This window comes from Bombus flavifrons, unplaced genomic scaffold (genome assembly GCF_040668555.2).
Source record: "Bombus flavifrons isolate JBK064 unplaced genomic scaffold, iyBomFlav1_principal scaffold0100, whole genome shotgun sequence".
In the NCBI taxonomy this organism is placed as follows: Eukaryota; Metazoa; Arthropoda; class Insecta; order Hymenoptera; family Apidae; genus Bombus; species Bombus flavifrons.
In genome coordinates, this window is record NW_027184845.1 from 26,509 (window position 1) to 48,318 (window position 21,810).

At 37.1% G+C, this 21,810-nt stretch overlaps 1 long non-coding RNA gene across 1 annotated transcript in view; it reads left to right on the plus strand.

Annotated features, from left to right (window-relative positions):
- Positions 1-337: 337 nt before the first annotated feature.
- The window catches only part of LOC138189504 (uncharacterized), a 78,798-nt gene continuing 57,325 nt past the window's right edge, over positions 338-21,810 (plus strand). The window contains exon 1 of the long non-coding RNA XR_011176060.1: positions 338-391. This is a non-coding gene — a long non-coding RNA (uncharacterized LOC138189504). The remainder of the gene's footprint in view (positions 392-21,810) is intronic.

Sequence of the window (21,810 nt, forward strand, 5' to 3'; positions counted from 1 at the left end):
TCCGCAAACAGGGATCCATGGCCTATTTTGCACGTAAATCTTTTGTATAGCGATTACTTGTTCGCAAGGTGACTTTCACTTTCACTATTTTAGTTATTCATTGAATTAACACATTTTATATTCAGACAATAATCGGAGCACACTTAATAGTTTTCTTTTTCCCTTTTAGGTTTTCACTATCTGTATTATTCGACGAACAGTGTCACTCTTCCTTCTGATTTGATCACAATATTGTTATAACATTTAGTAATATTGTATTTTGCATTGAAACACTTGAAGTTAATTCATTCATTTATTTCAGCTGGCTGTCGTACATTGTATTCCGCAAACAGGGATCCATAACCTATATTTGCACATACACTTTCTTGTATGATGATTACTTGTTCACAATGTAAACTTCACTTTCGCTGTTTTAATTATTCATTGAATTAACACATTTTATATCCAAACAATAATCGGAGCACACTTAATAATTTTCTTTTTCTTTTTAGGTTTCCACTATCTGTATTATTCGACGAACAGAGTCACACTTGCTTTTGTTTTAACCACAATATAATTATGACATTTAGTAATCTTGTATTTTGCACTGAAACAATTGAAACTAATTTATTCACTTATTTTAGGTAGTTGTCGTACATTACGTTCCACAAATAAAGATTCACAACCTATACTTGCACGTACACCTTTCTTGCATGTTGATTACTTATTCACAAGGTAACTTTCACTTTCACTATTTTAATTATTCATTGAATTCACACATTTTATATTCAAACAATAATCGGAGCACACTTAATAATTTTCTTTTTCTTTTTAGGTTTCCACTATCTGTATTATTCGACGAACAGAGTCACACTTGCTTTTGTTTTAATTATGACATTTAGTAATCTTGTATTTTGCACTGAAACAATTGAAACTAATTTATTCACTTATTTTAGGTAGTTGTCGTACATTACGTTCCACAAATAAAGATTCACAACCTATACTTGCACGTACACCTTTCTTGCATGTTGATTACTTATTCACAAGGTAACTTTCACTTTCACTATTTTAATTATTCATTGAATTCACACATTTTATATTCAAACAATAATCGGAGCACACTTAATAATTTTTCTCTCTCTTTTTTTTTTTATATATTTTTTTCTCTCTCTCTTTTTTTTTTTTTTTTTTTTTTTTTTTTTTTTTTTTTTTTTTTTTTTTAGGTTTCCACTATTTGTATTATTCAACGAGCAGCACTACAATATACAGTATTGTACTATTTTGCCCACTGAAATCGTTTTGTCTATTGTTTACTTCGGTTATGCGCTAGTTTTAACTTGTTTAGGTGCACTGTTCGCGGAATCCCTTTTACTTCAATCTTGACGTTTTGGTTTTGCAAGATTTCTAGCACTTTATGTGGTCCAGTATATTGATCGGAGAATTTTCCTTTACTAGGTTCTTTTAATAGATATACTGAATCCCCTACTTTAAAATTTTGAGGGTTGATTCGTCGGTCGTAGTATTCTTTTGATTTTAGTTTAGATTTTATCAAATTTTCCCTTGCTATTCGTTGTACCGTGTTAATTTTATCGAACAGATCTCCGAGGTATTCTGCGTATGTTGGTTCCATGTTCTCTTCGATTATTACTTCACCTGTAGGCTCTCTGGCTAAATGTCCAAAGACTAATTCGTGCGGAGAGAATTTCGTTCCTTCGTGTACAGAAGTATTATAGGAAAACATAGCTAATTCTACCCATTCGTCCCAGTTTTTGGAATTTTCAATGTATAGCTTGAGATATTCAATCAGTACGTGGTGGGATCTTTCGATCGAACCGTTACTTTGTGGATGATATGCCGTCGTGGTATATTGTTTGATGCGGAATCTCTTTGCTACTTTCTTCATTAGCGAGGATGTGAAGTTTGTTCCTTGATCAGTGAGGATAGCTCTCGGTGATCCGAAACGACAAATAAATTGCTTTACGAATGCATCCGCTACCTCGGCTGAAGAGATTCCTCCTATTGAAATCCCGATAGAGTATTTTGTTAATAAATCTTGGATAGTTAAAATATATTCATTCCCCTTTTGAGTTTTTGGCAATGGACCTACAATATCCATACTAATCTTGTCGAACGCTTTACCTGGTGTGTCTGTAAGTACCATCGGTTGTTTTGCTTTTATTCTTGTGAGTTTCTTCAATTGACATTCCTTACATGTGTTTACGTAATCTTGAATTTCCTTTTTCATGTTTTCCCAATAATAATATTGTCGTATTCTTTGATAAGTTTTTGTTATTCCCTTGTGTCCTGCTACACTTGATTCATGTTTTTCTCGTATTATGTTGTTTCGCGCTTCCACAGGCGGGGTAATTACTTCCCCCGTGCAAATAGTGATGGTTAGGGTTTTTTCCATAAATATTTCTTTTAATTTTCTGATTGTATATCGCCAGGGTATTTCCTCCAAATTTCCTTTGCTAATGCTAAAGGAAGTAAATTGTTTTTCATTTACTACATCTAGTAGAGATCGTAGTGAGTTTAATAAATTTTCTGGTGCTATTGGAATATTCCTATTTTCCTTTATTGGTAGAGATACGATGTATTTCCCGGAATCGCAGTTCAATCTTGCTTTTTCCAACATTAAATCTTCGTCTTCGTAACGAGGCAATTTTCCCATCTCTTTCATTTCTAAGGCTCCTTTATCTATCGGGTTGCCATGTACATCTATGAATATTATTTTATGGTCATTTACTCTTGTAATTGAATCTCGGGTTTCTGAAATTTTTTGTTCCGCAATTATTGTAGGTCTCTGGTCCTTTTCTCGTTGTGGAATTAATTCCGGAATTACAGTAGAGAGCTCTTCTTCGCCTGTCGTATCTGTGTCTTCTTTTTCTCGCTTGGTTATTCCTCTATCTATATTTACATCGACTTCTGCCAGTGCCTGATCAGAATATTTTATGGGGGTTTCTTCTATTGTACGATGTTTTCGGGTATAAACCTTTCCTTGATTTTTCGAATCACTGGCTTGAGGCCAGGCGCGTGGTTTAGCTTCGAATATGGGAGAATCTTCGGTTGACGTATCCAATTTGAATCTTTTTGAGACATGCGTATCCCTTTCTCGTTGTCGAGTTAGTTCTGGAGTTTCGGCGGAATACTCCTCTTCGCTTGTTGTACCCATTCTCCTTTTCCCTCGATCAGTTATTTCTTTATTTACATCGAGCTCGGCTAGTGCTTCGTCAAAATATTTTACGGGCGTTTCTTCCAATGCAAGGTACTTCCGAGCACAAACCTTTTCTCGTTTTGCAGGATCAGTGGGTTGAGGCAAGCCGCGTGGTTTAGTTTCGAATATGGGAGAGTCTTCAGACGATGTATCCTTTTCGAATCTTTTTGAGACAGGATAGCGAATTGGTGAGACTTCCTCTCTCCTTCTGATTGGTAGACAAATTTCCGGAGGATTCCTAGATAATGCGTCAGCGTTTGCATTCGCCCTACCTTCCTTGTACACAATATCGAATTCAAAGTCCGATAATTTCAATTTCCATTTCCAAATTCTCGATGTAGGGTCTTTGATAGAATGCATCCAGACTAAGGGTTTATGATCGGTTACGATAGTAAATTTCCTTCCGTAAAGATACGGTCGGAAATGCATCGCGCTGTAAACGATTGCCAGACACTCCTTTTCTATGGTAGAGTAGTTTTGTTCAGCAGAATTCAATAGTCTTGAGGCATACGCAATCGGTAAATCTTTTCCGATTGGCCCTTGACTTAGTACACCGCTTATAGCATACCCTGATGCGTCTGTAGTAAGGTTAAAAGGTTTAGAAAAATCCGGATATTGTAGAATGGGTTTTGTCATTAGTGCTGCCTTTAAATCTTCGAATGCCTTGTCTTGATTTTCCGTCCATTTAAAGGGAGTGTCTTTCTTCAATAGTTGTGTCAATGGTTTTGCGACCTTGGAGAAATCGGGTATAAATCTTCTGTAGTATCCTGCTAATCCCAAAAATTGTTTGATATTTTTCACTCTTTTGGGTCGCGGAAATTTTGATACGGCTTCGATTTTCTTCGGATCGGGTTTTACTCCATCTTCACTAATTATATGTCCTAAATAATTCACTTCGTGTCGTAAAAATTCGCACTTATCGGGCTGTAATCGTAATTTAGCTGCCCTCAGTCTTTCCATTAACTTATTAAATTTAATTTCATGTTCTTGAAGGGACCTAGAATAGATCACTATATCATCCAGATAGACGAATAGTTCTATTCCTTGTAGACCGGATAACACTGAGTTCATCAAACGTTGAAATGTCGCTGGGGCATTCTTTAGTCCAAAAGGCATTCTTTTGAATTGATAATGTCCATATGGTGTCGAAAATGCAGTTTTGTGGGCGTCTTCTTGTGACATACGGATCTGGTGAAAGCCCGATGCTAAGTCAAACGTGGAAAAATATTTCGCACTTCCTAATTGATCCAATATTTCTGTAATGTTGGGTAGTGGGAAAGCATCGCCGATCGTTTTATCGTTTAATTTCCTATAATCAATAACTAATCTCCAGCGTTTGTTTCCTTGCGAGTCGGATTTTTTGGGTACTATCCATAACGGGGAATTATATGGAGATATCGACGGTTCCACTACATCCGTATCTAGTAATTCTTGAATTTGTCGATTTATTTCTTCTCGATGTACTGGTGGATATCGATACTGTTTAGTATTAACTGGTATATTATCCGTTGTAATTATTTTATGTTCCAAAACTCCAGTTGCTTCAAGTGCATCTCCTGGAATATGAAATCTATCTTGATTATTACGAATCAACCTTTGAACGTTTTCCTTTTCTTCTTCGTTTAAGTGTTCGAGCCGTAGTAACTCAATTATTTGATCGTATCTACTCTCCTTCGATTTTAAAACTGTATTACACGCCGTCCTAGGAAGCGGGGGGGGGTTTTCAAATTCTTTAATTACCATTGTTGGTGTTGTGAATTCGTAATTCCTCGAGGTAGTATTTATTATCCTTATGTAACATTTTCCTCTATAATTCCTCACAACTGCATTACCAAAATAGATTCCCTTGATTGGCTCGATTCTGGGAATAAATCCTTCTTTCATCTCTGGATTTGCGATATTTACTGAACACGTTACTGAGCTTCGCTTAGGTATAATTATCTTTTCTTTAGTATCAAAGGGAATATAAATATTTCCCCATTTGATATGTTTTCCCTCATAGTCCAAACGAGCCTTACATCCTGCAAAAAATTCGGATCCCAGGATTCCGTCTTGATCGATTAGCAATGAATCATCGACTACATGAAAAATAACCGGATGGCCCGCAACCTGTATTACCGTCTGCCCTAGGGAGACCAGGCTCGTTGCCGTAATTCCTCGCACTTCAATTGATTCTTTATCGTCGATGATGGCTGAATCGCGTAAAGCAGTTTTCTTGATAATATTAATCTCCGATCCAGAGTCTAATAATAAACTCGTCTTAGTTTTTAGTTCTGGGGAAACTATTCGCGCAGTTGGTGTCGTTGGGGAATCGTTAAATTTTATTGAAATAATTCGGAGAGGTCGCCTTCCGAATCCGAATCTAACTCCTGGTGATCCTCCTTCGCCGGTTGCTTGTGCTTCACCTTTTCCTTCTTGACTTGAGATTCTGAATTTTCTGTTTGTGACCTCGTTTGGTTGTGGGATGTCTCTCCCACAGTATTTAATACTTGTTCGTTCGTCCTCTCGGTCGGCTTTGCGTTTGCCCTGTTCCTCATTATAGGTGGTGGAGTCGATCTTGCGGGGGCGGCTACCCTTGTTCTGTTCGTTGCCGTCGGCGCCGGTCTCCTGGTTGCTGCTTGCACTCTTGGGCGATTCGGCGTATCGTTCCTTCGAGGCTCGCCCCATTCTCCCGAAGGACGTGTTTGGTTTCCCGATTGTCTCGAAGCATAGGGTACGATTATTCCGGCATCTACACGGGCTTTAAATTTGTAGCAATCTTTTACTAAATGCCCAGGTTTTTTACAATAGTTACATGTGATAATATTTTGTCTCGGAGCATTTGAGTAATTCTGTGATGGAGGTACTGATCTTCGATCTTGGCGGTTATTCCTGACATTGTTGTTAGTGTTCAAAGGACGTACGTTTTCGCGTTTGTAATTGTTCGGAGGTATCGGTCGTTGGGGTCGCGTTCTATCGTTTATTTGTTTTAATTCGTGTGTTGCTTTGACGGCTTGGCGATACGCGTCTTCTAAAGTGTGGTATCCTGCTAGCTTTACTCGCATATATACCTCGTTCGGGAGTCCCTTAACGAAGGCTTCTCTTGTTTCCCAGTCTATTGTATCTTGGATGTCGGGGGATATAATCCCGTAGTCGCCCCTTTCTCCGTCCATTATTGCTAATCTAAGATTTCTAACGCGATCCATATAATCTAATATGTTTTCTCCGGGTCGTTGAAATATCGTCCCTAATTCTCCTTTATATTCGTTAAGAGATTTCTTTGGGCCGAACAGATCCTTTAATTTATTTGCAAAATCGTTTAGGCTTCTTAATTCCGTATCTTCGATGGCGAGGAACGCGTGTCCACGGAGTTTATTGGTTAATAATTTTACTAATTGTGGTTCTTGATACCTAGGAATCATATTTCGCGCGCGCTCGCAAGCTCTTAAAAAGTGAAATACCGATGGTCGATAGCCGTCGAACACTGGTACCGACTCGATCGCGTCTTTTAGTTTAATCGGTTGGACATATCCGCCTGGCTGTATTGTCTCTTGTTGGGTTCCCGGCGGCGATACGGGTGATTCAGGTTCCCTTTTTGATTTGAGTTCATACACGCCATTTTGTACTTCAGCGAGTTTTGTACTCATGTCGCGAAAATTCGCATCCCATGCTTTAAGTTTTTCCGATAACGTCAAGATTAAGTCTTCGTCTAATGATTCTAGCCCGGTCGCCATTATTTCTTAGGTATATAATTTATTGATAAATGTAACAACTTTAATCCTCTGTGGAGCGTATCCCACCGCTGCCACCAAAAATATAACCCTCTAATGTTACGTTCCTGTTTGTTTGAATTGATTTTAAACCGTTGAATTCGCAAGATTTTTTTTTTTTTTATTGTTTTAATTTTAATTAGTTTTTTGTGTTTGTTTTAATTTATTTTGTTTTGTTTAATTTAATTTAATTTAATTTAGTTCGATTTAGTTGAGTTTCGTCAGGAGGGGAAAATTTACACGATATAATTATATTTAAGATATTGAATCAAGGTTTTCGATTAAAATCTATTTCTAAGTTGAAAGTTTATTGTTACGTACTCGTTTAAAGTCAATTCAAACTTTTGATTTTAATTTAATCTGAAGGGAAAGATTTAAATTTAATTGGCTGTATAAGAAATATTTCTCACACGGTAGTTGCTGCCACCAGAAACAGTCTGAGGACTGTTTCGAATAGAAAAATTTCCTTGTACTTATTTTCGAAATAATTCTATTGATAAATTAATTACTTATGGATAGCGTTGACTAGTGTTAGGCTACTGATAAAATAATTTCCACGTTTTTCGGCTAACCTGCTATGTGCAGGGATACTCGCACGGGAGAGGATTAAAGTTGGATAAAAATAAGTATTCGATTTGTTCGCACGGAATTTATCTAAACTTCAGTATAGAATTATTTAAAATTATATATATATATATATATATGTGTATGTATATATCTGTATGTAGGAATTATTTGAGAGTTCGGTTCAATTTCGTTGTATAGAATTTATTTAAATTTGAATATGGAATTATTCAAGTTGTTATATATATGTATATATATATATATATATATATATATATAGCGTTTTAGGGACGGTAAAACAAGAGTGTTCGCGTTAATGGATTGGTTAAGATTTCGAATTTTCTTCGTTTGATGCAAATTTTATCTTTACGTTTCCTTCTCCTCCTCTCTTAATTTCGCCAATGAATCTATCATTGAACTGGACCTTAGTTCATTTGTTAGAGTGATTTTTTTTTTTTTTTTTTTTTTTTTTTTTTTTTTTTTTTTTTTACCGTTTCGATCTTCTTGCCTTCCGAATTGAGTGTTTACGAGAAAGTGATTTCAATGATCCTCTCTGTGTGGGGTTCGTGTGATTTCGCAAACCTTGCCCAAAGATGGGCAGTATTTTGCCAGCAGTGGGAGGAGGAATGCGAAGATCAATAGATGGTTCGATAGTCGAAACACCGTTATCCACAACCCAACACAGCGAATGATCCTTTGGTTAAGATTCAGAAGGGAATTATTCTATTTTATAATCGTATACAACGATGGCAAGAATGAAGATATCGGTCAATTAGATCTAATTTGATAGTCTTCTCTGCGTAAAACTCGTGTGATTTCGCAAGCCTTGCCCAAAGACGGGCAATGTTTTGCCAACAGTGGGAGGAGGAATGCGAAGATCAATGAGTGTTTCAGTAATTGAAGACACCGTTTTCACAAGCCTACGCAGCGAATGACCCTTCGTTTATTCTCAAAATTGAAACGAAATTGAATGTATTAATTGATGATAAGTAAATCGGATTCGGTTCCTGGATGTGGCGAAGTTACTAGAGAAGAAGAAAATTTTATAAAAATTGAGACTCTTACCTTGTTCCGTCAGGGGCCATCGGCTCGTAATAGTCGTCGGTGAAATTTTTTTTTTTATTTGGTTTAGTTATTCGACTCAGGTATAATTATTATTAGAACTGTAGTTTATTTATTTTTGATTAGAAATACACTCTAAATAAGCTTGCGGCTTATTTATTCGGATAAACGTCGCGGGTATAAATATATTTATTTATGAGGATGTTTTTTTTTTTTTTTTTTTTAAATCTCGCCAATGAAATGAACACTTAAAAAGATTTCTAACTTAATTTGTGACTTAAACTGAGCAATTAATAAGAGACCGTCGAGGTGCAATGCGCGAATGACGACAATATATTAAAAATCTTCTATGTTCCTGCGCTTATTTATAATAACATCCCCCACGGGGTGGCGGTCAACTGGTGGTTCGCTTCCGTGGGAATCGGGATGCTGCAGTTTTGGGGTTCCTGAACTCGTACGTGAGAGAATGCAAATTCTGTAATCGTTGATGTCTCCTTTGCTTCGTTATCTTGTCTTTTAACTTCCAGATTCCCATCGCGGGTACGTGAGAGAATGCAAAAATCCGTATTTCGACTTAGTTCCCATCGGTTCTATTTTCTGCTGAGGTAGCGTCTAGGAGGCTTGGAGCCTTCCATGCTGGTCTAGTCTTTTTCTTGAGAATCTTTATGTTAGTACTGTGGGAATAATTTTTGTTCTTCGGCGCGTGGAAGGGCCGGTGGCTAGAGTCTCATTATTATATCGACACTTGCCCCGGCAACACGCGCGATCCGCCACTCTCCCGCAGCAAGGATTTCTTTTGGTTTATCTTGGGTAAGTTTGGTTTTGATGAATATTTCCATGTTATGGTTGCTTTTGGGATTTAATTTGATTTTCGATTTTTGCTATTTTCATAAACGTAGATTTCGGTGATTTGGACTTTGACGTTTGGACGATGGTTGCGGAGGCAATTTTATCAGAGGTTCTTATGCAGGCTTCTCGAGTGCGTATTTTGTCTTGTTTTTAGTCCGCTTAATTTATCCCGTTTTGTTCCATTAAGCTCTATTTGTATTATTCTAGCGGAAGAGGAAGAGGGATAGCGAAGAATCCATGAGTGATTCGGGAGGACCCAGCAAACGTATGAGGTATTGTGACCAAGTACGAGAACCAAAGTTGTTGGAGGAGTTGCGTGACATCAGTGCTGATTCCTTGGAATCGAGTTCTGACAATTCTGCTGTTGTTGACGAAAGCTTCTTTGATGCGGAAACCGTCATACTCGAGTGGGATTTTCCTCTATTTGAAGTTGTTGATACTGACCGTTGCGCGAAGGTGCGTTTTCCTGATGAAATCCCTGAAGTAGTTCTGGAGGCACATCTTCGCCATCATGCTTCTGGAGAAAGGGGAATTTCCCCTGTCGTACGTTATTGGTGTATGTGTAAGTTTAGCGAGCTTTATCCTGGAGCTCCTTGTCCTGATTTCGATTTAGTATAGTTGCTCTGTATTTGTAGTTTCGCCGTTTAACAATTTCGGTTTTCTTTTATTTTGGTTGTATGTTAAATATATATATATATATATACATATATATATATGTTTATATACTTGTTTCATAATTTATTTCTTTTTATGTTTGTTAAGTACGTGTGTATACTTTTATATATTTTATTTTGTATTTCTTTTATAATATATATATATATATATATTTTTTTACATTTGTGTTTGATAGTGTAGTTATATATTTTATTTTGTATTTCTTTTATAATATATATATATATATATTTTTTTTTTTTTTTTTTTTTTTTACATTTGTGTTTGATAGTGTAGTTATATATTTGTATTTCTTTTATAATATATATATATATATATTTTTTTTTTACATTTGTGTTCGATAATGTAGTTACACATAGGATTTATTCAATTTTGAAAAAAATGTTAATTAATCTTAACAATGTGTTTTCACGATTGTTCCTTACGGCTGATTAGGTATTAATTATTACTTATTCTTTCCTTATTACGATCTCCCATTTGTACTAAATATTTATTCTCTTCCTTTTTTTTCTCTTTTTTTTTTTCTTTTCTTTCTTTTTTTTTTTTTTATTGATTGAGAATATAATTTATTTGTAAAGCAAGAAGGTTAATACGCATGTGGATTATCCAAAATGGCCGCCTGTGAATGTCCCTAGCATATAGTGACTTTTGTTAATATCGAATCTATTATTTATTTGTTAATTATTAAAACCCCCTTTTTTATGTTTGACGTGTAGTTGAGGCGAGAATAACATTATTTTGCACTTATTTAATGCGTATAACTATTGCATGTGTTCCGATGCACACGTGTAAGAGCTATGACAATCTAAGATGGCTGTTCGTGAATATCTCCAGTATAGTGACGGGTCTTTGCTTTTATTTAATATTGAAATAATTATTTCTCCGCCTTAATTTTCTTTATTCTAGCGCAGTTAGGATAGTATTGTTTGTGTATTTATAATATATATATATATATATATATACATATATATATACTATATTTATATATTGTGTGTTCATATAATAACATGCGAATAGTATTGTTGTTAAATTTTATAACTCATTAATAGCATTGTTTTATTGTTTTGAGTAGAATGTTCGATAACATAAAGTACACACATATATATAAATATACATATATATTTTTTCTCTCTCTTTTTTTTGTGTAGTTTTCATATAAAATTCTCTGAGGTTATCCGAATGTTAGTTAGTTTAAATAATGTTATGTTGTGTGTTCTACTTCTTTTATGTTCATTTAGATTATTAATAATTTGGCTTAAAATATAGATTTTGTATGTATGCGTGCATGTTTCATGAAATTCTTTACTGAAATGTTGGTTAGTTTTAATTATTTATTTTATGTTTACTAGTTAATTTTGATTTAGTAGAGTAGAACACGCATACACACACATAAGTATATATGTATATATTTCTGATAGTGTGACCTTTCTCTTTTTTTTTGTTAAAAAGAATTCTTTAATTGTGTATTTGAGGTTATATGTCAATTATTTGTTTTTATATATATATATATATCTATATGTTTGTAATGTGACAACGTAGTATTGAAAGTTTACCAGATTATTATGTGTTTGATATGGTTTACATATTTATGCTGTACGCAATTCTCCCAATCGAGGCGGTGTTAATTATTTTTAATCGCTGGATTTGCTAACAAGTAGTTAGTCGGTTAGTTTCAATAGTACTGTATGTTCTATATCTTTTATATTCATTTAGATTATTAATAATTTGGTTTAAAATATAGATTTTGTATGTATGCGTGCATGTTTCATGAAATTCTTTACTGAAATGTTGGCTAGTTTTAATTATTTATTTTATGTTTACTAGTTAATTTTGATTTAGTAGAATAGAACACGCATACACACACATAAGTATATATATATATATTTCTGATAGTGTGACCTTTCTTTTTTTTTTTTTTTGTTAAAAAATTCTTTAATTGTGTATTTGAGGTTATATGTCAATTATTTGTTTTTATATATATATATACCTATATGTTTTGTAATGTGACAACGTAGTATTGAAAGTTTACCAGATTATTATGTGTTTGATATGGTTTACATATTTATGCTGTACGCAATTCTCCCAGTCGAGGCGGTGTTAATTATTTTTAATCGCTGGATTTGCTAACAAGTAGTTAGTTGGTTAGTTTCAATAGTACTATGTGTATGTTCTATATCTTTTATATTAGATTATTAATAGCTTGGTTTAAAATCTAGGTTTTATATATATATATATAGACATGCATGTTTCGTAGTATAGTTTTCATATGTAGTTCTTTACTAGAATGAGCACGAGTTTTGATTATGTATTTTATGTTTACCAGATTGTTAATTTGATTTAATAGTATAGAATGCGCACACATATACATATTTCCGTCAATGTGATTTTTATATAAGTTTTTTTTTTTTTTTTTTTTTTAATAGTGTAGTATTGTGTATTTTAGGTTAGGTGTTTATTAGACTGTTAACCATTTGATTTCGTATATGCATATATATTTGAAATTTGATAATTTTGGATTTGTTACATAGTATTGAAAGTTTTATTTCTAATATTTACTAAATTGTTATGTGTTTAACATATATGTATATATTTGTGTATAATACTCCAAGTTGCTGCGATGTTAGTTGTTTTGATCATTTGTTTTGTTAATTAAAAAAAATGTATTCCCGCTGTTTCAATTATTTCCCTTCTGTAGTCATTCTTATTTCTTGATTTACTCGTTTGGTTCGCCACTCGTTTAATTCATTAATTAATTTTTATTTACTGATTTAAATTCTTCTTTTGTATTTCACATATTCCGTCTTCGTTGATTGATTGTAGTATATCTTCTTGTTGCTCCTTTGCGAATTTGTCATATATAATCCTACTTATTCTTGTTTTATTTGATCGGTTCGTATCTAGTCCAGTTTATTAATTGACTTTATTTTATACTGATAGTTATCGGTTAGTTTTTCGAATCGTGGTTTATCCTTTGCCAAGTTATCAAGTTCATAGGATATTGGTAGGTTTATTTGATGTTATATACCTATATTTTATTTATTGGTTGATTTATTGAACCATAGGTTTTTAAATATCGTGTCGGTTATTGGTAGATTTATTTAGTGTTATGTGCATATATTTATTTATTGGTTGATTTTATTCTACATATTTTGTGTTTCGTATATATTCATCCCTATAGTTAGTCTATAGTCGCCCTTATTCGTTAATCTTTTATTTTGTTTTGCAGTAGCGTGTGTTCCTTGGTCTATTCAAATTTTACTCGCGCTGATTTCCGTATAGTAGCTTTGTATTTTCGTTACGGCACGTGCGGAGCGCGGGACGTGACAATCTCAAACGGGAGAGAAATGACGGCCAGTTTTCATCAAAATGGACGAAAACATCGAGATTTGCGAGCTGTTCCGCTTGTTTCGACGGTTAAACGGTTGTTTATTACATTCTGCAAGTAAAAAGGAGTGAAATGAGCGTTTAAACGTCGAAATATCTCAAACGGGAAGGAAATGACGGTCAGTTTTCATCAAAATCGACGAAATCATCGAGATTTGCGAGCTGTTCCGCTTGTTTCGACGGTTAAACGGTTGTGCATTGCATTCTGCACGTAAAAAGGAGTGAAATGAGCGTTTAAACGTCGAAATATCTCAAACGGGGAGGAAATGACGGTTAGTTTTCATCAAAATCGACGAAATCATCGAGATTTGCGAGCTGTTCCGCTAGTTTCGACGGTTAAACGGTTGTGCATTGCATTCTGCACGTTAAATGGAGTAAAAAGAGCGCTTAAACGCCGAAATATCTCAAACGGGAAGGAAATGACGGTCAGTTTTCATCAAAATCGACGAAATCATCGAGATTTGCGAGCTGTTCCGCTTGTTTCGACAGTTAAACGGTTGTGCATTGCATTCTGCACGTAAAAAGGAGTGAAATGAGCGTTTAAACGTCGAAATATCTCAAACGGGAAGGAAATAACGGTCAGTTTTCATCAAAATCGACGAAATCATCGAGATTTGCGAGCTGTTCCGCTTGTTTCGACGGTTAAACGGTTGTGCATTGCATTCTGCACGTAAAAAGGAGTGAAATGAGCTTTTAAACGTCGAAGTATCTCAAACGGGAAGGAAATGACGGTCAGTTTTCATCAAAATCGACGAAATCATCGAGATTTGCGAGCTGTTCCGCTTGTTTCGACGGTTAAACGGCTGTGCATTGCATTCTGCACGTTAAATGGAGTAAAAAGAGCGCTTAAACGTCGAAATATCTCAAACGGGAGAGAAATGACGCCCAGTTTTCATCAAAATGGACGAAAACATCGAGATTTGCGAGCTGTTCCGCTTGTTTCGACGGTTAAACGGTTGTTTATTACATTCTGCACGTAAAAAGGTGTGAAATGAGCGTTTAAACGTCGAAATATCTCAAACGGGAAGGAAATGACGGTCAGTTTTCATCAAAATCGACGAAATCATCGAGATTTGCGAGCTGTTCCGCTTGTTTCGACGGTTAAACGGTTGTTTATTACATTCTGCACGTAAAAAGGAGTGAAATGAGCTTTTAAACGTCGAAATATCTCAAACGGGAAGGAAATAACGGTCAGTTTTCATCAAAATCGACGAAATCATCGAGATTTGCGAGCTGTTCCGCTTGTTTCGACGGTTAAACGGTTGTGCATTGCATTCTGCACGTTAAATGGAGTAAAAAGAGCGCTTAAACGCCGAAATATCTCAAACGGGAAGGAAATGACGGTCAGTTTTCATCAAAATCGACGAAATCATCGAGATTTGCGAGCTGTTCCGCTTGTTTCGACGGTTAAACGGTTGTGCATTGCATTCTGCACGTAAAAAGGAGTGAAATGAGCTTTTAAACGTCGAAATATCTCAAACGGGAGAGAAATGACGGCCAGTTTTCATCAAAATGGACGAAAACATCGAGATTTGCGAGCTGTTCCGCTTGTTTCGACGGTTAAACGGTTGTTTATTACATTCTGCACGTAAAAAGGAGTGAAATGAGCGTTTAAACGTCGAAATATCTCAAACGGGGAGGAAATAACGGTTAGTTTTCATCAAAATCGACGAAATCATCGAGATTTGCGAGCTGTTCCGCTTGTTTCGACGATTAAACGGTTGTGCATTGCATTCTGCACGTTAAATGGAGTAAAAAAAGCGCTTAAACGCCGAAATATCTCAAACGGGAAGGAAATGACGGTTAGTTTTCATCAAAATCGACGAAATCATCGAGATTTGCGAGCTGTTCCGCTTGTTTCGACGGTTAAACGGTTGTGCATTGCATTCTGCACGTAAAAAGGAGTGAAATGAGCTTTTAAACGTCGAAGTATCTCAAACGGGAAGGAAATGACGGTCAGTTTTCATCAAAATCGACGAAATCATCGAGATTTCCGAGCTGTTCCGCTTGTTTCGACGGTTAAACGGTTGTGCATTGCATTCTGCACGTAAAAAGGAGTGAAATGAGCTTTTAAACGTCGAAGTATCTCAAACGGGAAGGAAATGACGGTCAGTTTTCATCAAAATCGACGAAATCATCGAGATTTGCGAGCTGTTCCGCTTGTTTCGACGGTTAAACGGCTGTGCATTGCATTCTGCACGTTAAATGGAGTAAAAAGAGCGCTTAAACGTCGAAATATCTCAAACGGGAAGGAAATGACGGTCAGTTTTCATCAAAATCGACGAAATCATCGAGATTTGCGAGCTGTTCCGCTTGTTTCGACGGTTTAAACGGTTGTTTATTACATTCTGCACGTAAAAAGGAGTGAAATGAGCTTTTAAACGTCGAAATATCTCAAACGTTAAGGAAATGACGGTCAGTTTTCATCAAAATCGACGAAATCATCGAGATTTGCGAGCTGTTCCGCTTGTTTCGACGGTTAAACGGTTGTGCATTGCATTCTGCACGTTAAATGGAGTAAAAAGAGCGCTTAAACGCCGAAATATCTCAAACGGCAAGGAAATGACGGTCAGTTTTCATCAAAATCGACGAAATCATCGAGATTTGCGAGCTGTTCCGCTTGTTTCGACGGTTAAACGGTTGTGCATTGCATTCTGCACGTAAAAAGGTGTGAAATGAGCTTTTAAACGTCGAAATATCTCAAACGGGAAGGAAATGACGGTCAGTTTTCATCAAAATCGACGAAATCAAAGCGATTTGCGAGCTGTTGGGCTTGTTTCGACGCTGAAACTGGCGTGTATTACATTCTGCACGTTAAATGGAGTAAAGAGAGCGCTTAAACGTCGAAATATCTCAAACGGAAAGGAAATGACGGTCGGTTTTCATCAAAATCGACGAAATCATCGAGATTTGCGAGCTGTTCCGCTTGTTTCGACGGTTAAACGGTTGTTTATTACATTCTGCACGTAAAAAGGAGTGAAATGAGCTTTTAAACGTCGAAATATCTCAAACGGGAAGGAAATAACGGTCAGTTTTCATCAAAATCGACGAAATCATCGAGATTTGCGAGCTGTTCCGCTTGTTTCGACGGTTAAACGGCTGTGCATTGCATTCTGCACGTTAAATGGAGTAAAAAGAGCGCTTAAACGTCGAAATATCTCAAACGGGAGAGAAATGACGCCCAGTTTTCATCAAAATGGACGAAAACATCGAGATTTGCGAGCTGTTCCGCTTGTTTCGACGGTTAAACGGTTGTTTATTACATTCTGCAAGTAAAAAGGTGTGAAATGAGCGTTTAAACGTCGAAATATCTCAAACGGGAAGGAAATGACGGTCAGTTTTCATCAAAATCGACGAAATCATCGAGATTTGCGAGCTGTTCCGCTTGTTTCGACGGTTAAACGGTTGTGCATTGCATTCTGCACGTAAAAAGGAGTGAAATGAGCGTTTAAACGTCGAAATATCTCAAACGGGAAGGAAATGACGGTCAGTTTTCATCAAAATCGTCGAAATCATCGAGATTTGCGAGCTGTTCCGCTTGTTTCGACGGTTAAACGGCTGTGCATTGCATTCTGCACGTTAAATGGAGTAAAAAGAGAGCTTAAACGTCGAAATATCTCAAACGGGAGAGAAATGACGCACAGTTTTCATCAAAATGGACGAAATCATCGAGATTTGCGAGCTGTTCCGCTTGTTTCGACGGTTAAACGGTTGTGCATTGCATTCTGCACGTAAAAAGGTGTGAAATGAGCTTTTAAACGTCGAAATATCTCAAACGGGAAGGAAATGACGGTCAGTTTTCATCAAAATCGACGAAATCAAAGCGATTTTCGAGCTGTTCCGCTTGTTTCGACGGTTAAATGGTTGTTTATTACATTCTGCAAGTAAAAAGGAGTGAAATGAGCGTTTAAACGTCGAAATATCTCAAACGGGAAGGAAATGACGGTCAGTTTTCATCAAAATCGACGAAATCATCGAGATTTGCGAGCTGTTCCGCTTGTTTCGACGGTTAAACGGTTGTGCATTGCATTCTGCACGTAAAAAGGAGTGAAATGAGCGTTTAAACGTCGAAATATCTCAAACGGGGAGGAAATGACGGTTAGTTTTCATCAAAATCGACGAAATCATCGAGATTTGCGAGCTGTTCCGCTTGTTTCGACGGTTAAACGGTTGTGCATTGCATTCTGCACGTAAAAAGGAGAGAAATGAGCTTTTAAACGTTGAAGTATCTCAAACGGGAAGGAAATGGCGGTCAGTTTTCATCAAAATCGACGAAATCATCGAGATTTGCGAGCTGTTCCGCTTGTTTCGACGGTTAAACGGTTGTTTATTACATTCTGCAAGTAAAAAGGTGTGAAATGAGCGTTTAAACGTCGAAATATCTCAAACGGGAAGGAAATGACGGTCAATTTTCATCAAAATCGACGAAATCATCGAGATTTGCGAGCTGTTCCGCTTGTTTCGACGGTTAAACGGTTGTGCATTGCATTCTGCACGTAAAAAGGAGTGAAATGAGCGTTTAAACGTCGAAATATCTCAAACGGGGAGGAAATGACGGTTAGTTTTCATCAAAATCGACGAAATCATCGAGATTTGCGAGCTGTTCCGCTTGTTTCGACGGTTAAACGGTTGTTTATTACATTCTGCAAGTAAAAAAGTGTGAAATGAGCGTTTAAACGTCGAAATATCTCAAACGGGAAGGAAATGACGGTCAATTTTCATCAAAATCGACGAAATCATCGAGATTTGCGAGCTGTTCCGCTTGTTTCGACGGTTAAACGGTTGTGCATTGCATTCTGCACGTTAAATGGAGTAAAAAGAGCGCTTAAACGTCGAAATATCTCAAACGGGAAGGAAATGACGGTCAGTTTTCATCAAAATCGACGAAATCAAAGCGATTTGCGAGCTGTTCCGCTTGTTTCGACGCTGAAACTGGCGTGTATTACATTCTGCACGTTAAATGGAGTAAAAAGAGCGCTTAAACGTCGAAATATCTCAAACGGGAAGGAAATGACGGTCAGTTTTCATCAAAATCGACGAAATCAAAGCGATTTGCGAGCTGTTGGGCTTGTTTCGACGGTTAAACGGTTGTGCATTGCATTCTGCAAATAAAAAGGAGTCAAATGAGCTTTTAAACGTCGAAATATCTCAAACGGGAAGGAAATGACGGTCAGTTTTCATCAAAATCGACGAAATCAAAGCGATTTGCGAGCTGTTGGGCTTGTTTCGACGGTTAAACGGTTGTTTATTACATTCTGCACGTTAAATGGAGTAAAAAGAGCGCTTAAACGTCGAAATATCTCAAACGGGAAGGAAATGACGGTCAGTTTTCATAAAAATCGACGAAATCATCGAGATTTGCGAGCTGTTCCGCTTGTTTCGACGGTTAAACGGTTGTGCATTGCATTCTGCACGTTAAATGGAGTAAAAAGAGCGCTTAAACGCCGAAATATCTCAAACGGGAAGGAAATGACGGTCAGTTTTCATCAAAATCGACGAAATCATCGAGATTTGCGAGCTGTTCCGCTTGTTTCGACGGTTAAACGGTTGTGCATTGCATTCTGCACGTAAAAAGGAGTGAAATGAGCTTTTAAACGTTGAAGTATCTCAAACGGGAAGGAAATGACGGTCAGTTTTCATCAAAATCGACGAAATCATCGAGATTTGCGAGCTGTTCCGCTTGTTTCGACGGTTAAACGGTTGTGCATTGCATTCTGCACGTAAAAAGGTGTGAAATGAGCTTTTAAACGTCGAAATATCTCAAACGGGAAGGAAATGACGGTCAGTTTTCATCAAAATCGACGAAATCAAAGCGATTTGCGAGCTGTTGGGCTTGTTTCGACGCTGAAACTGGCGTGTATTACATTCTGCACGTTAAATGGAGTAAAGAGAGCGCTTAAACGACGAAATATCTCAAACGGAAAGGAAATGACGGTCGGTTTTCATCAAAATCGACGAAATCATCGAGATTTGCGAGCTGTTCCGCTTGTTTCGACGGTTAAACGGTTGTTTATTACATTCTGCAAGTAAAAAGGAGTGAAATGAGCGTTTAAACGTCGAAATATCTCAAACGGGAAGGAAATGACGGTCAGTTTTCATAAAAATCGACGAAATCATCGAGATTTGCGAGCTGTTCCGCTTGTTTCGACGGTTAAACGGTTGTGCATTGCATTCTGCACGTTAAATGGAGTAAAAAGAGCGCTTAAACGCCGAAATATCTCAAACGGGAAGGAAATGACGGTCAGTTTTCATCAAAATCGACGAAATCATCGAGATTTGCGAGCTGTTCCGCTTGTTTCGACGGATAAACGGTTGTGCATTGCATTCTGCACGTAAAAAGGAGTGAAATGAGCTTTTAAACGTCGAAATATCTCAAACGGGAGAGAAATGACGGCCAGTTTTCATCAAAATGGACGAAAACATCGAGATTTGCGAGCTGTTCCGCTTGTTTCGACGGTTAAACGGTTGTTTATTACATTCTGCAAGTAAAAAGGAGTGAAATGAGCGTTTAAACGTCGAAATATCTCAAACGGGAAGGAAATGACGGTCAGTTTTCATCAAAATCGACGAAATCATCGAGATTTGCGAGCTGTTCCGCTTGTTTCGACGGTTAAACGGCTGTGCATTGCATTCTGCACGTTAAATGGAGTAAAAAGAGCGCTTAAACGTCGAAATATCTCAAACGGGAGAGAAATGACGCCCAGTTTTCATCAAAATGGACGAAAACATCGAGATATGCGAGCTGTTCCGCTTGTTTCGACGGTTAAACGGTTGTTTATTACATTCTGCAAGTAAAAAGGTGTGAAATGAGCGTTTAAACGTCGAAATATCTCAAACGGGAAGGAAATGACGGTCAGTTTTCATCAAAATCGACGAAATCATCGAGATTTGCGAGCTGTTCCGCTTGTTTCGACGGTTAAACGGTTGTGCATTGCATTCTGCACGTAAAAAGGAGTGAAATGAGCGTTTAAACGTCGAAATATCTCAAACGGGAAGGAAATGACGGTCAGTTTTCATCAAAATCGTCGAAATCATCGAGATTTGCGAGCTGTTCCGCTTGTTTCGACGGTTAAACGGCTGTGCATTGCATTCTGCACGTTAAATGGAGTAAAAAGAGAGCTTAAACGTCGAAATATCTCAAACGGGAGAGAAATGACGCCCAGTTTTCATCAAAATGGACGAAATCATCGAGATTTGCGAGCTGTTCCGCTTGTTTCGACGGTTAAACGGTTGTGCATTGCATTCTGCACGTAAAAAGGTGTGAAATGAGCTTTTAAATGTCGAAATATCTCAAACGGGAAGGAAATGACGGTCAGTTTTCATCAAAATCGACGAAATCAAAGCGATTTTCGAGCTGTTGGGCTTGTTTCGACGCTGAAACTGGCGTGTATTACATTCTGCACGTTAAATGGAGTAAAGGGAGCGCTTAAACGTCGAAATATCTCAAACGGAGAGGAAATGACGGTTAGTTTTCATCAAAATCGACGAAATCATCGAGATTTGCGAGCTGTTCCGCTTGTTTCGACGGTTAAACGGTTGTGCATTGCATTCTGCACGTAAAAAGGTGTGAAATGAGCTTTTAAACGTCGAAATATCTCAAACGGGAAGGAAATGACGGTCAGTTTTCATCAAAATCGACGAAATCAAAGCGATTTTCGAGCTGTTCCGCTTGTTTCGACGGTTAAATGGTTGTTTATTACATTCTGCAAGTAAAAAGGAGTGAAATGAGCGTTTAAACGTCGAAATATCTCAAACGGGAAGGAAATGACGGTCAGTTTTCATCAAAATCGACGAAATCATCGAGATTTGCGAGCTGTTGGGCTTGTTTCGACGGTTAAACGGTTGTTTATTACATTCTGCAAGTAAAAAGGAGTGAAATGAGCGTTTAAACGTCGAAATATCTCAAACGGGAAGGAAATGACGGTCAGTTTTCATCAAAATCGACGAAATCATCGAGATTTGCGAGCTGTTCCGCTTGTTTCGACGGTTAAACGGTTGTGCATTGCATTCTGCACGTTAAATGGAGTAAAAAGAGCGCTTAAACGCCGAAATATCTCAAATGGGAAGGAAATGACGGTCAGTTTTCATCAAAATCGACGAAATCATCGAGATTTGCGAGCTGTTCCGCTTGTTTCGACGGTTAAACGGTTGTGCATTGCATTCTGCACGTAAAAAGGAGTGAAATGAGCTTTTAAACGTCGAAATATCTCAAACGGGAGAGAAATGACGGCCAGTTTTCATCAAAATGGACGAAAACATCGAGATTTGCGAGCTGTTCCGCTTGTTTCGACGGTTAAACGGTTGTTTATTACATTCTGCAAGTAAAAAGGTGTGAAA